Source organism: Carassius auratus, unplaced genomic scaffold, assembly GCF_003368295.1.
Source record: "Carassius auratus strain Wakin unplaced genomic scaffold, ASM336829v1 scaf_tig00218361, whole genome shotgun sequence".
NCBI classification, from domain to species: domain Eukaryota; kingdom Metazoa; phylum Chordata; class Actinopteri; order Cypriniformes; family Cyprinidae; genus Carassius; species Carassius auratus.
Window position 1 is genome coordinate 1 of NW_020529424.1, and position 10,000 is coordinate 10,000.

At 41.6% G+C, this 10,000-nt stretch overlaps 17 non-coding genes across 17 annotated transcripts; all 17 read left to right on the top strand.

Annotated features, from left to right (window-relative positions):
• The first annotated feature begins 369 nt into the window (after positions 1 to 369).
• Positions 370 to 441, top strand: trnaa-agc (transfer RNA alanine (anticodon AGC)). The gene has a single exon. It is a non-coding gene; the product is annotated as a tRNA-Ala (tRNA).
• A 475-nt stretch (positions 442 to 916) lies between these two features.
• On the top strand, positions 917 to 987 carry trnaa-cgc (transfer RNA alanine (anticodon CGC)). The gene has a single exon. It is a non-coding gene; the product is annotated as a tRNA-Ala (tRNA).
• Positions 988 to 1,487: 500 nt separating this feature from the next.
• Positions 1,488 to 1,559, top strand: trnaa-ugc (transfer RNA alanine (anticodon UGC)). Its single transcript has one exon. It is a non-coding gene; the product is annotated as a tRNA-Ala (tRNA).
• A 124-nt stretch (positions 1,560 to 1,683) lies between these two features.
• trnaa-ugc (transfer RNA alanine (anticodon UGC)) lies at positions 1,684 to 1,755 on the top strand. The gene has a single exon. It is a non-coding gene; the product is annotated as a tRNA-Ala (tRNA).
• Positions 1,756 to 2,797: 1,042 nt separating this feature from the next.
• Positions 2,798 to 2,869, top strand: trnaa-agc (transfer RNA alanine (anticodon AGC)). Its single transcript has one exon. It is a non-coding gene; the product is annotated as a tRNA-Ala (tRNA).
• A 662-nt stretch (positions 2,870 to 3,531) lies between these two features.
• On the top strand, positions 3,532 to 3,603 carry trnaa-ugc (transfer RNA alanine (anticodon UGC)). The gene has a single exon. It is a non-coding gene; the product is annotated as a tRNA-Ala (tRNA).
• A 1,001-nt stretch (positions 3,604 to 4,604) lies between these two features.
• trnaa-ugc (transfer RNA alanine (anticodon UGC)) lies at positions 4,605 to 4,676 on the top strand. The gene has a single exon. It is a non-coding gene; the product is annotated as a tRNA-Ala (tRNA).
• A 680-nt stretch (positions 4,677 to 5,356) lies between these two features.
• Positions 5,357 to 5,428, top strand: trnaa-ugc (transfer RNA alanine (anticodon UGC)). Its single transcript has one exon. It is a non-coding gene; the product is annotated as a tRNA-Ala (tRNA).
• A 124-nt stretch (positions 5,429 to 5,552) lies between these two features.
• On the top strand, positions 5,553 to 5,624 carry trnaa-ugc (transfer RNA alanine (anticodon UGC)). The gene has a single exon. It is a non-coding gene; the product is annotated as a tRNA-Ala (tRNA).
• A 124-nt stretch (positions 5,625 to 5,748) lies between these two features.
• trnaa-ugc (transfer RNA alanine (anticodon UGC)) lies at positions 5,749 to 5,820 on the top strand. The gene has a single exon. It is a non-coding gene; the product is annotated as a tRNA-Ala (tRNA).
• A 307-nt stretch (positions 5,821 to 6,127) lies between these two features.
• Positions 6,128 to 6,199, top strand: trnaa-agc (transfer RNA alanine (anticodon AGC)). Its single transcript has one exon. It is a non-coding gene; the product is annotated as a tRNA-Ala (tRNA).
• Positions 6,200 to 6,669: 470 nt separating this feature from the next.
• Positions 6,670 to 6,741, top strand: trnaa-cgc (transfer RNA alanine (anticodon CGC)). Its single transcript has one exon. It is a non-coding gene; the product is annotated as a tRNA-Ala (tRNA).
• Positions 6,742 to 7,597: 856 nt separating this feature from the next.
• trnaa-cgc (transfer RNA alanine (anticodon CGC)) lies at positions 7,598 to 7,669 on the top strand. The gene has a single exon. It is a non-coding gene; the product is annotated as a tRNA-Ala (tRNA).
• Positions 7,670 to 8,340: 671 nt separating this feature from the next.
• Positions 8,341 to 8,412, top strand: trnaa-agc (transfer RNA alanine (anticodon AGC)). The gene has a single exon. It is a non-coding gene; the product is annotated as a tRNA-Ala (tRNA).
• A 308-nt stretch (positions 8,413 to 8,720) lies between these two features.
• On the top strand, positions 8,721 to 8,792 carry trnaa-agc (transfer RNA alanine (anticodon AGC)). The gene has a single exon. It is a non-coding gene; the product is annotated as a tRNA-Ala (tRNA).
• A 476-nt stretch (positions 8,793 to 9,268) lies between these two features.
• Positions 9,269 to 9,340, top strand: trnaa-cgc (transfer RNA alanine (anticodon CGC)). The gene has a single exon. It is a non-coding gene; the product is annotated as a tRNA-Ala (tRNA).
• A 308-nt stretch (positions 9,341 to 9,648) lies between these two features.
• Positions 9,649 to 9,720, top strand: trnaa-agc (transfer RNA alanine (anticodon AGC)). Its single transcript has one exon. It is a non-coding gene; the product is annotated as a tRNA-Ala (tRNA).
• Positions 9,721 to 10,000: the final 280 nt, after the last annotated feature.

Sequence of the window (10,000 nt, forward strand, 5' to 3'; positions counted from 1 at the left end):
GGCTCAGTGGTAGAGCGCATGCTTTGCATGTATGAGGTCCTGGGTTCAATCCCAGCATCTCCAGCACTGTTGAATGACTTTCATGTGAGATAAGAAAGAGAAAAGTGGCTTCTTTTCTCTGAAGTGTTACACGACTCGATTGTTACTGTTTGTTACACAAAGAAGCAACAGGGCTGATTGAAATGTGGGGATGTAGCTCAGTGGTAGAGCGCATGCTTTGCATGTATGAGGTCCTGGGTTCAATACCCAGCATCTCCAAGCACTGTTTGCTGTGTTTAAGCAAAATGTTTAGCTTCTTTGCTCTAGTGTTACACTACTCTGGATTGTTAGTGTTTGTTGAACAAAGAAGCAGCAAATCTGCTCATAACATGGGATGTAGCTCAGTGGTAGAGCGCATGCTTAGCATGTATGAGGTCCTGGGTCCAATCCCCAGCATCTCCAAGCAATGTTTAATGACTTTCATGTGAGATTAAGAAAAAATATGTTGCTTCTTTCCCTAAATTTCTTACATGACTAGATTGATAGTGTTTGTAAAAGAAAGAAGCAGCAAAGTTTCTATGTTAAATGGGGATGTAGCTCAGAGGTAGATTGCCTCTTTTGCATGTATTGCCCCAGCATCCCCAAGCACTGTTTGCTGAGTTTAAGCAAAATAATTTTGCTTCTTTGCTCTAGTGTTACACTACTGATTTGTTAGTGTTTGTTGAACAAAGAAGCAGCAATGCTGCTCAAAATGTGGGGATGTAGCTCAGTGTAGAGCGCATGCCTTCGCATGTGTGAGGTCCTGGGTTCAATCCCAGCATCTCCAAGCACTCTTTGCTGAGTTTAAGCAAAATAATTTTGCTTCTTTGCTCTAGTGTTTCCTACTGGATTGTTAGTGTTTGTTGAACAAAGAAGCAGCAATGCTGTCTTGAAAAGTGGGGATGTAGCTCAGTGGTAGACGCATGCTTCGCATGTATGAGGTCCTGGGTTCAATCCCCAGCATCTCCAAGCACTGTTTAATGACTTTCATGTGAGATTAAGAAAGAGAAAAGTGGCTTCTTTCCTCAATTGTTACACGACTGGATTGTTACTGTTGTTACACAAAGAAGCAGAAGGGCTGATTGAAATGTGGGGTGTTAGCTCAGTGGTGAGCGCATGCTTTTGCATTTATGAGGTCCTGGGTTCAATCCCCAGCATCTCCAAACACTGTTTGCTGAGTTTAAGCAAAATAATTTTGTTTCTTTGCTCTAGTGTTTCACTCTGGATTGTTAGTGTTTGTTGAACAAAGAAGCAGCAAAGCTGCTCAAACGTGGGGATGTAGCTCAGTGGTAGAGCGCATGCTTTGCATGTATGAGGTCCTGGGGTTCAATCCCCAGCATCTCCAAGCTCTGTTTAAAACTTTCATGTGAGATTAAGAAAGAGAAAAGTGGCTTCTTTTCTCTGAAGTGTTACACGACTCGATTGTTACTGTTTGTTACACAAAGAAGCAGCAGGGATGATTGAAATGTGGGGATGTAGCTCAGTGGTAGAGCGCATGCTTTGCATGTATGAGGTCCTGGGTTCAATCCCCAGCATCTCCAGCACTGTTGAATGACTTTCATGTGAGATTAAGAAAAAGAAAAGTGGTTCTTCTTCTCTGAAGTGTTACACGACTCGATTGTTACTGTTTGTTACACAAAGAAGCAGCAGGGATGATTGAAATGTGGGGATGTAGCTCAGTGGTAGAGCGCATGCTTTGCATGTATGAGGTCCTGGGTTCAATCCCCAGCATCTCCAAGCACTGTTTAATGACTTTCATGTGAGATTAAGAAGAGGAAAGTGGCTTCTTTTCTCTGAAGTGTTACACGACTCGATTGTTACTGTTTGTTACACAAAGAAGCAGCAGGGCTGATTGAAAACGTGGGGATGTAGCTCAGTGGTAGAGCGCATGCTTTGCATGTGTGAGGTCCTGGGTTCAATCCCCAGCATCTCCAAGCACTGTTTAATGACTTTCATGTGAGATTAAGAAAGAGAAAAGTGGCTTCTTCTCCATGAAGTGTTACACGACTCGATTGTTACTGTTTGTTACACAAAGAAGCAGCAGGGCTGACTGAAATGTGGGTATGTAGCTCAGTGGTAGAGCGCATGCTTTGCATGTATGAGGTCCTGGATTCAATACCCAGCATCTCCAAGCACTGTTTGCTGAGTTTAAGCAAAAAAGTTTAGCTTCTTTGCTCTAGTGTTACACTACTGGATTGTTAGTGTTTGTTGAACAAAGAAGCAGCAATGCTCCTCAAACATGGGGATGTAGCTCAGTGGTAGAGCGCATGCTTAGCATGTATGAGGTCCTGGGTCCAATTCCAAGCAATGTTTAATGACTTTCATGTGAGATTAAGAAAAAATATGTTGCTTCTTTCCCCTAAATTCTTACATGACTAGATTGATAGTGTTTGTAAAAGAAAGAAGCAGAGAAGTTCTATGTTAAATGGGATGTAGCTCAGAGGTAGATTGCCTCTTTTGCATGTATATGCCCAGCATCCCAAGCACTGTTTGCTGAGTTTAAGCAAAATTATTTTGAATCTTTTCTCTAGTGTTACACTACTGGATTGTCAGTGTTTGTTGAACAAAGAAGCAGCAATGCTGCTCAAACATGGGAATGTAGCTCAGTGTTAAATGGAGATGTAGCTCAGTGTAGATTGCATCTTTTGCATGTATTTGCCAGCATCTCCAAGCACTGTTTGCTGAGTTTAAGCAAAATAATTTGCTTCTTTGCTCTATTGTTACACTACTGGATTGTTATTGTTTGTTGAACAAAGAAGCAGCAATGCTGCTCAAATATGGGGATGTAGCTCAGTGGTAGAGCGCATGCTTAGCATGTATGAGGTCCTGGTTTCAATCCCTAGCATCTCCAAGCACTGTTTGCTGAGTTTAAGCAAAATAATTTTGCTTCTTTGCTCTAGTGTTACACTACTGGATTGTTAGTGTTTGTTGAACAAAGAAGCAGCAATGCTGCTCAAAATATGGGGATGTAGCTCAGTGTTAGAGCGCATGCTTTGCATGTATGAGGTCCTGGGTTCAATCCCTAGCATCTCCAATCAATGTTTAATGACTTTCATGTGAGATTAAGAAAAATATTTGCTTCTTTCCCCTAAATTCTTACATGACTAGATTGATAGTGTTTGTAAAAGAAAGAAGCAGCAAAGTTCTATTTTAAATGGGGATGTAGCTCAGAGGTAGATTGCCTCTTTTGCATGTATTTGCCCAGCATCCCCAAGCACTGTTTGCTGAGTTTAAGCAAAATTATTTTGCTTCTTTTCTCTAGTGTTACACTACTGGATTGTTAGTGTTTGTTGAACAAAGAAGCAGCAATGCTGCTCAAGACATGGGATGTAGCTCAGTGTTAAATGGAGATGTAGCTCAGTGGTAGATTGCATCTTTTGCATGTATTTGCCCAGCATCTCCAAGCACTGTTTGCTGAGTTTAAGCAAAATAATTTTGCTTCTTTGCTCTATTGTTACACTACTGGATTGTTAGTGTTTGTTGAACAAAGAAGCAGCAGGGCTGATTGAATGTGGGGATGTAGCTCAGTGGTAGAGCGCATGCTTTGCATGTATGAGGTCCTGGGTTCAATCCCCAGCATCTCCAAGCACTGTTTAATGACTTTCATGTGAGATTAAGAAAGAGAAAAGTGGCTTCTTTTCTCTGAATTGTTACACGACTGGATTGTTACTGTTTGTTACACAAGGAGCAGCAGGTCTGATTGAATGTGGGGCAATCCCCCAGCATCTCCAAGCACTGTTGAATGACTTTCATGTGAGATTAAGAAAGAGAAAAGTGGCTTCTTTCTCTGAAGTGTTACACGACTCGATTGTTACTGTTTGTTAAACAAAAGAAGCAGCAGGGCTGATTGAAATGTGGGGATGTAGCTCAGTGGTAGAGCGCATGCTTTGCATGTATGAGGTCCTGGGTTCAATACCCAGCATCTCCAAGCACTGTTTGCTGAGTTTAAGCAAAATAATTTTGCTTCTTTGCTCTAGTGTTACACTACTGGATTGTTAGTGTTTGTTGAACAAAGAAGCAGCAATGCTGCTCAAAATATGGGGATGTAGCTCAGTGTTAGAGCGCATGCTTTGCATGTATGAGGTCCTGGGTTCAATCCCAGCATCTCCAAGCAATGTTTAATGACTTTCATGTGAGATTAAGAAAAAATATGTTGCTTCTTTCCCCTAAATTCTTACATGACTAGATTGATAGTGTTTGTAAAAGAAAGAAGCAGAGAAAGTTCTATGTTAAATGGGGATGTAGCTCAGAGGTAGATTGCCTCTTTTGCATGTATATGCCCAGCATCCCAAGCACTGTTTGCTGAGTTAAGCAAAATTATTTTTGCTTCTTTGCTCTAGTGTTACACTACTGGATTGTTAGTGTTTGTTGAACAAAGAAGCAGCAATGCTGCTCAAAAATGGGGATGTAGCTCAGTGTTAAGAGATGTAGCTCAGTGGTAGATTGCATCTTTGCATGTATTCCCAGCATCTCCAAGCACTGTTTGCTGAGTTTAAGCAAAATAATTTTGCTTCTTTGCTCTAGTGTTACACTACTGGATTGTTAGTGTTTGTTGAACAAAGAAGCAGCAATGCTGCTCAAAAAGTGGGGATGTAGCTCAGTGGTAGAGCGCATGCTTTGCATGTATGAGGTCCTGGGTTCAATCCCCAGCATCTCCAAGCACTGTTTAATGACTTTCATGTGAGATTAAGAAAGAGAAAAGTGGCTTCTTTTCTCTGAAGTGTTACACGACTCGATTGTTACTGTTTGTTACACAAAGAAGCAGCAGGGCTGATTGAAATGTGGGGATGTAGCTCAGTGGTAGAGCGCATGCTTTGCATGTATGAGGTCCTGGGTTCAATCCCAGCATCTCCAAGCACTGTTTGCTGAGTTTAAGCAAAATATTTTGCTTCTTTGCTCTAGTGTTTCACTACTGGATTGTTAGTGTTTGTTGAACAAAGAAGCAGCAATGCTGCTCAAAAAGTGGGGATGTAGCTCAGTGGTAGAGCGCATGCTTTGCATGTATGAGGTCCTGGTTCAATCCCCAGCATCTCCAAGCACTGTTTAATGACTTTCATGTGAGATTAAGAAAGAGAAAAGTGGCTTCTTTTTCTGATTGTTACACGACTGGATTGTTACTGTTTGTTACACAAAGAAGCAAAGGGCTGATTGAAATGTGGGGATGTAGCTCAGTGGTAGAGCGCATGCTTTGCATGTATGAGGTCCTGGGTTCAATCCCAGCATCTCCAAGCACTGTTTGCTGAGTTTAAGCAAAATAATTTTGCTTCTTTGCTCTAGTGTTTCACTACTGGATTGTTAGTGTTTGTTGAACAAAGAAGCAGCAATGCTGCTCAAAATTGGGGATGTAGCTCAGTGGTAGAGCGCATGCTTTGCATGTATGAGGTCCTGGGTTCAATCCCCAGCATCTCCAAGCACTGTTTAAAAACTTTCATGTGAGATTAAGAAAGAGAAAAGTGGCTTCTTTTCTCTGAAGTGTTCACGACTCGATTGTTACTGTTTGTTACACAAAGAAGCAGCAGGGATGATTGAAATGTGGGGATGTAGCTCAGTGGTAGAGCGCATGCTTTGCATGTATGAGGTCCTGGGTTCAATCCCCAGCATCTCCAAGCACTGTGAATGACTTTCATGTGAGATTAAGAAAGAGAAAAGTGGCTTCTTTTCTCTGAAGTGTTACACGACTCGATTGTTACTGTTTGTTACACAAAGAAGCAGCAGGGCTGATTGAAATGTGGGGATGTAGCTCAGTGGTAGAGCGCATGCTTTGCATGTATGAGGTCCTGGGTTCAATCCCCAGCATCTCCAAGCACTGTTGAATGACTTTCATGTGAGATTAAGAAAGAGAAAAGTGGCTTCTTTTCTCTGAAGTGTTACACGACTGGATTGTTACTGTTTGTTACACAAAGAAGCAGCAGGGCTGATTGAAATGTGGGGATGTAGCTCAGTGGTAGAGCGCATGCTTTGCATGTATGAGGTCCTGGGTTCAATCCCAGCATCTCCAAGCACTGTTTGCTGTGTTTAAGCAAAATAGTTTAGCTTCTTTGCTCTAGTGTTACACTACTGGATTGTTAGTGTTTGTTGAACAAAGAAGCAGCAATGCTGCTCATAACATGGGGATGTAGCTCAGTGGTAGAGCGCATGCTTAGCATGTATGAGGTCCTGGGTCCAATCCCCAGCATCTCCAAGCAATGTTTAATGACTTTCATGTGAGATTAAGAAAAAATATGTTGCTTCTTTCCCCAAATTCTTACATGACTAGATTGATAGTGTTTGTAAAGAAAGAAGCAGCAAAGTTCTATGTTAAATGGGATGTAGCTCAGAGGTAGATGCCTCTTTTCATGTATTTGCCCAGCATCCCCAAGCACTGTTTGCTGAGTTTAAGCAAAAAATTTTGCTTCTTTGCTCTAGTGTTACACTACTGGATTGTTTAGTGTTTGTTGAACAAAGAAGCAGCAATGCTGCTCAAAATGTGGGGAGTAGCTCAGTGGTAGAGCGCATGCTTTGCATGTATGAGGTCCTGGGTTCAATCCCCAGCATCTCCAAGCACTGTTTGCTGAGTTTAAGCAAAATAATTTTGCTTCTTTGCTCTAGTGTTTCACTACTGGATTGTTAGTGTTTGTTGAACAAAGAAGCAGCAATACTGCTCAAAAAGTGGGGGATGTAGCTCAGTGGTAGAGCGCATGCTTCGCATGTATGAGGTCCTGGGTTCAATCCCCAGCATCTCCAAGCTCTGTTTAAAAACTTTCATGTGAGATTAAGAAAGAGAAAAGTGGCTTCTTTTCTCTGAAGTGTTACACGACTCGATTGTTACTGTTTGTTACACAAAGAAGCAGCAGGGCTGATTGAAATGTGGGGATGTAGCTCAGTGGCTAGAGCGCATGCTTTGCATGTCTGAGGTCCTGGGTTCAATACCCAGCATCTCCAAGCACTGTTTGCTGTGTTTAAGCAAAATAGTTTAGCTTCTTTGCTATAGTGTTACACTACTGGATTGTTAGTGTTTGTTGAACAAAGAAGCAGCAATGCTGCTCATAACATGGGGATTTAGCTCAGTGTAGAGCGCATGCTTAGCATGTATGAGGTCCTGGGTCCAATCCCCAGCATCTCCAAGCAATGTTTAATGACTTTCATGTGAGATTAAGAAAAAATATGTTGCTTCTTTCCCCTAAAATTCTTACATGACTAGATTGATAGTGTTTGTAAAAGAAAGAAGCAGCAAAGTTCTATGTTAAATGGGGATGTAGCTCAGAGGTAGATTGCCTCTTTTGCATGTATTTGCCCAGCATCCCCAAGCACTGTTTCCTGAGTATAAGCAAAATAATTTTGCTTCTTTGCTCTAGTGTTACACTACTGGATTGTTAGTGTTTGTTGAACAAAGAAGCAGCAATGCTGCTCAAAATATGGGGATGTAGCTCAGTGTTAGAGCACATGCTTTGCATGTGTGAGGTCCTGGGTTCAATCCCCAGCATCTCCAAGCACTGTTTGCTGAGTTTAAGCAAAATAATTTTGCTTCTTTGCTCTAGTGTTTCACTACTGGATTTTTAGTGTTTGTTGAACAAAGAAGCAGCAATACTGCTCAAAAAGTGGGGATGTAGCTCAGTGGTAGAGCGCATGCTTCGCATGTATGAGGTCCTGGGTTCAATCCCCAGCATCTCCAAGCACTGTTTAATGACTTTCATGTGAGATTAAGAAAAGAGAAAAGTGGCTTCTTTTCTCTCAATTGTTACACGACTGGATTGTTACTGTTTGTTACACAAAGAAGCAGAAGGGCTGATTGAAATGTGGGGATGTAGCTCAGTGGTAGAGCGCATGCTTTGCATGTATGAGGTCCTGGGTCCAATCCCCAGCATCTCCAAGCAATGTTTAATGACTTTCATGTGAGATTAAGAAAAAATATGTTGCTTCTTTCCCCTAAATTCTTACATGACTAGATTGATAGTGTTTGTAAAAGAAAGAAGCAGCAAAGTTCTATGTTAAATGGGGATGTAGCTCAGAGGTAGATTGCCTCTTTTGCATGTATTTGCCCAGCATCCCCAAGCACTGTTTGCTGAGTTTAAGCAAAATAATTTTGCTTCTTGCTCTAGTGTTACACTACTGGATTGTTAGTGTTTGTTGAACAAAGAAGCAGCAATGCTGCTCAAAATATGGGGATGTAGCTCAGTGTTAGAGCACATGCTTTGCATGTGTGAGGTCCTGGGTTCAATCCCCAGCATCTCCAAGCACTGTTTGCTGAGTTTAAGCAAAATAATTTTGCTTCTTTGCTCTAGTGTTTCACTACTGGATTTTAGTGTTTGTTGAACAAAGAAGCAGCAATGCTGCTCATAACATGGGGATGTAGCTCAGTGGTAGAGCGCATGCTTAGCATGTATGAGGTCCTGGGTTCAATCCCCAGCATCTCCAAGCTCTGTTTAAAAACTTTCATGTGACATTAAGAAAGAGAAAAGTGGCTTCTTTTCTCTGAAGTGTTACACGACTCGATTGTTACTGTTTGTTACACAAAGAAGCAGCAGGGATGATTGAAATGTGGGGATGTAGCTCAGTGGTAGAGCACATGCTTTGCATGTATGAGGTCCTGGGTTCAATACCCAGCATCTCCAAGCACTGTTTGCTGTGTTTAAGCAAAATAGTTTAGCTTCTTTGCTCTAGTGTTACACTACTGGATTGTTAGTGTTTGTTGAACAAAGAAGCAGCAATGCTGCTCATAACATGGGGATGTAGCTCAGTGGTAGAGCGCATGCTTAGCATGTATGAGGTCCTGGGTCCAATCCCCAGCATCTCCAAGCAATGTTTAATGACTTTCATGTGAGATTAAGAAAAAATATGTTGCTTCTTTCCCCTAAATTCTTACATGACTAGATTGATAGTGTTTGTAAAAGAAAGAAGCAGCAAAGTTCTATGTTAAATGGGGATGTAGCTCAGAGGTAGATTGCCTCTTTTGCATGTATTTGCCCAGCATCCCCAAGCACTGTTTCCTGAGTATAAGCAAAATAATTTTGCTTCTTTGCTCTAGTGTTACACTACTGGATTGTTAGTGTTTGTTGAACAAAGAAGCAGCAATGCTGCTCAAAATATGGGGATGTAGCTCAGTGTTAGAGCACATGCTTTGCATGTGTGAGGTCCTGGGTTCAATCCCCAGCATCTCCAAGCACTGTTTGCTGAGTTTAAGCAAAAATAATTTTGCTTCTTTGCTCTAGTGTTTCACTACTGGATTTTTAGTGTTTGTTGAACAAAGAAGCAGCAATACTGCTCAAAAAGTGGGGATGTAGCTCAGTGGTAGAGCGCATGCTTCGCATGTATGAGGTCTTGGGTTCAATCCCCAGCATCTCCAAGCTCTGTTTAAAAACTTTCATGTGAGATTAAGAAAGAGAAAAGTGGCTTCTTTTCTCTGAAGTGTTACACGACTCGATTGTTACTGTTTGTTACACAAAGAAGCAGCAGGGATGATTGAAATGTGGGGACGTAGCTCAGTGGTAGAGCGCATGCTTTGCATGTATGAGGTCCTGGGTTCAATACCCAGCATCTCCAAGCACTGTTTGCTGTGTTTAAGCAAAATAGTTTAGCTTCTTTGCTCTAGTGTTACACTACTGGATTGTTAGTGTTTGTTGAACAAAGAAGCAGCAATGCTGCTCATAACATGGGGATGTAGCTCAGTGGTAGAGCGCATTCTTAGCATGTATGAGGTCCTGGGTCCAATCCCCAGCATCTCCAAGCAATGTTTAATGACTTTCATGTGAGATTAAGAAAAAATATGTTGCTTCTTTCCCCTAAATTCTTACATGACTAGATTGATAGTGTTTGTAAAAGAAAGAAGCAGCAAAGTTCTATGTTAAATGGGGATGTAGCTCAGAGGTAGATTGCCTCTTTTGCATGTATTTGCCCAGCATCCCCAAGCACTGTTTGCTGAGTTTAAGCAAAATAATTTTGCTTCTTTGCTCTAGTGTTACACTACTGGATTGTTAGTGTTTGTTGAACAAAGAAGCAGCAATGC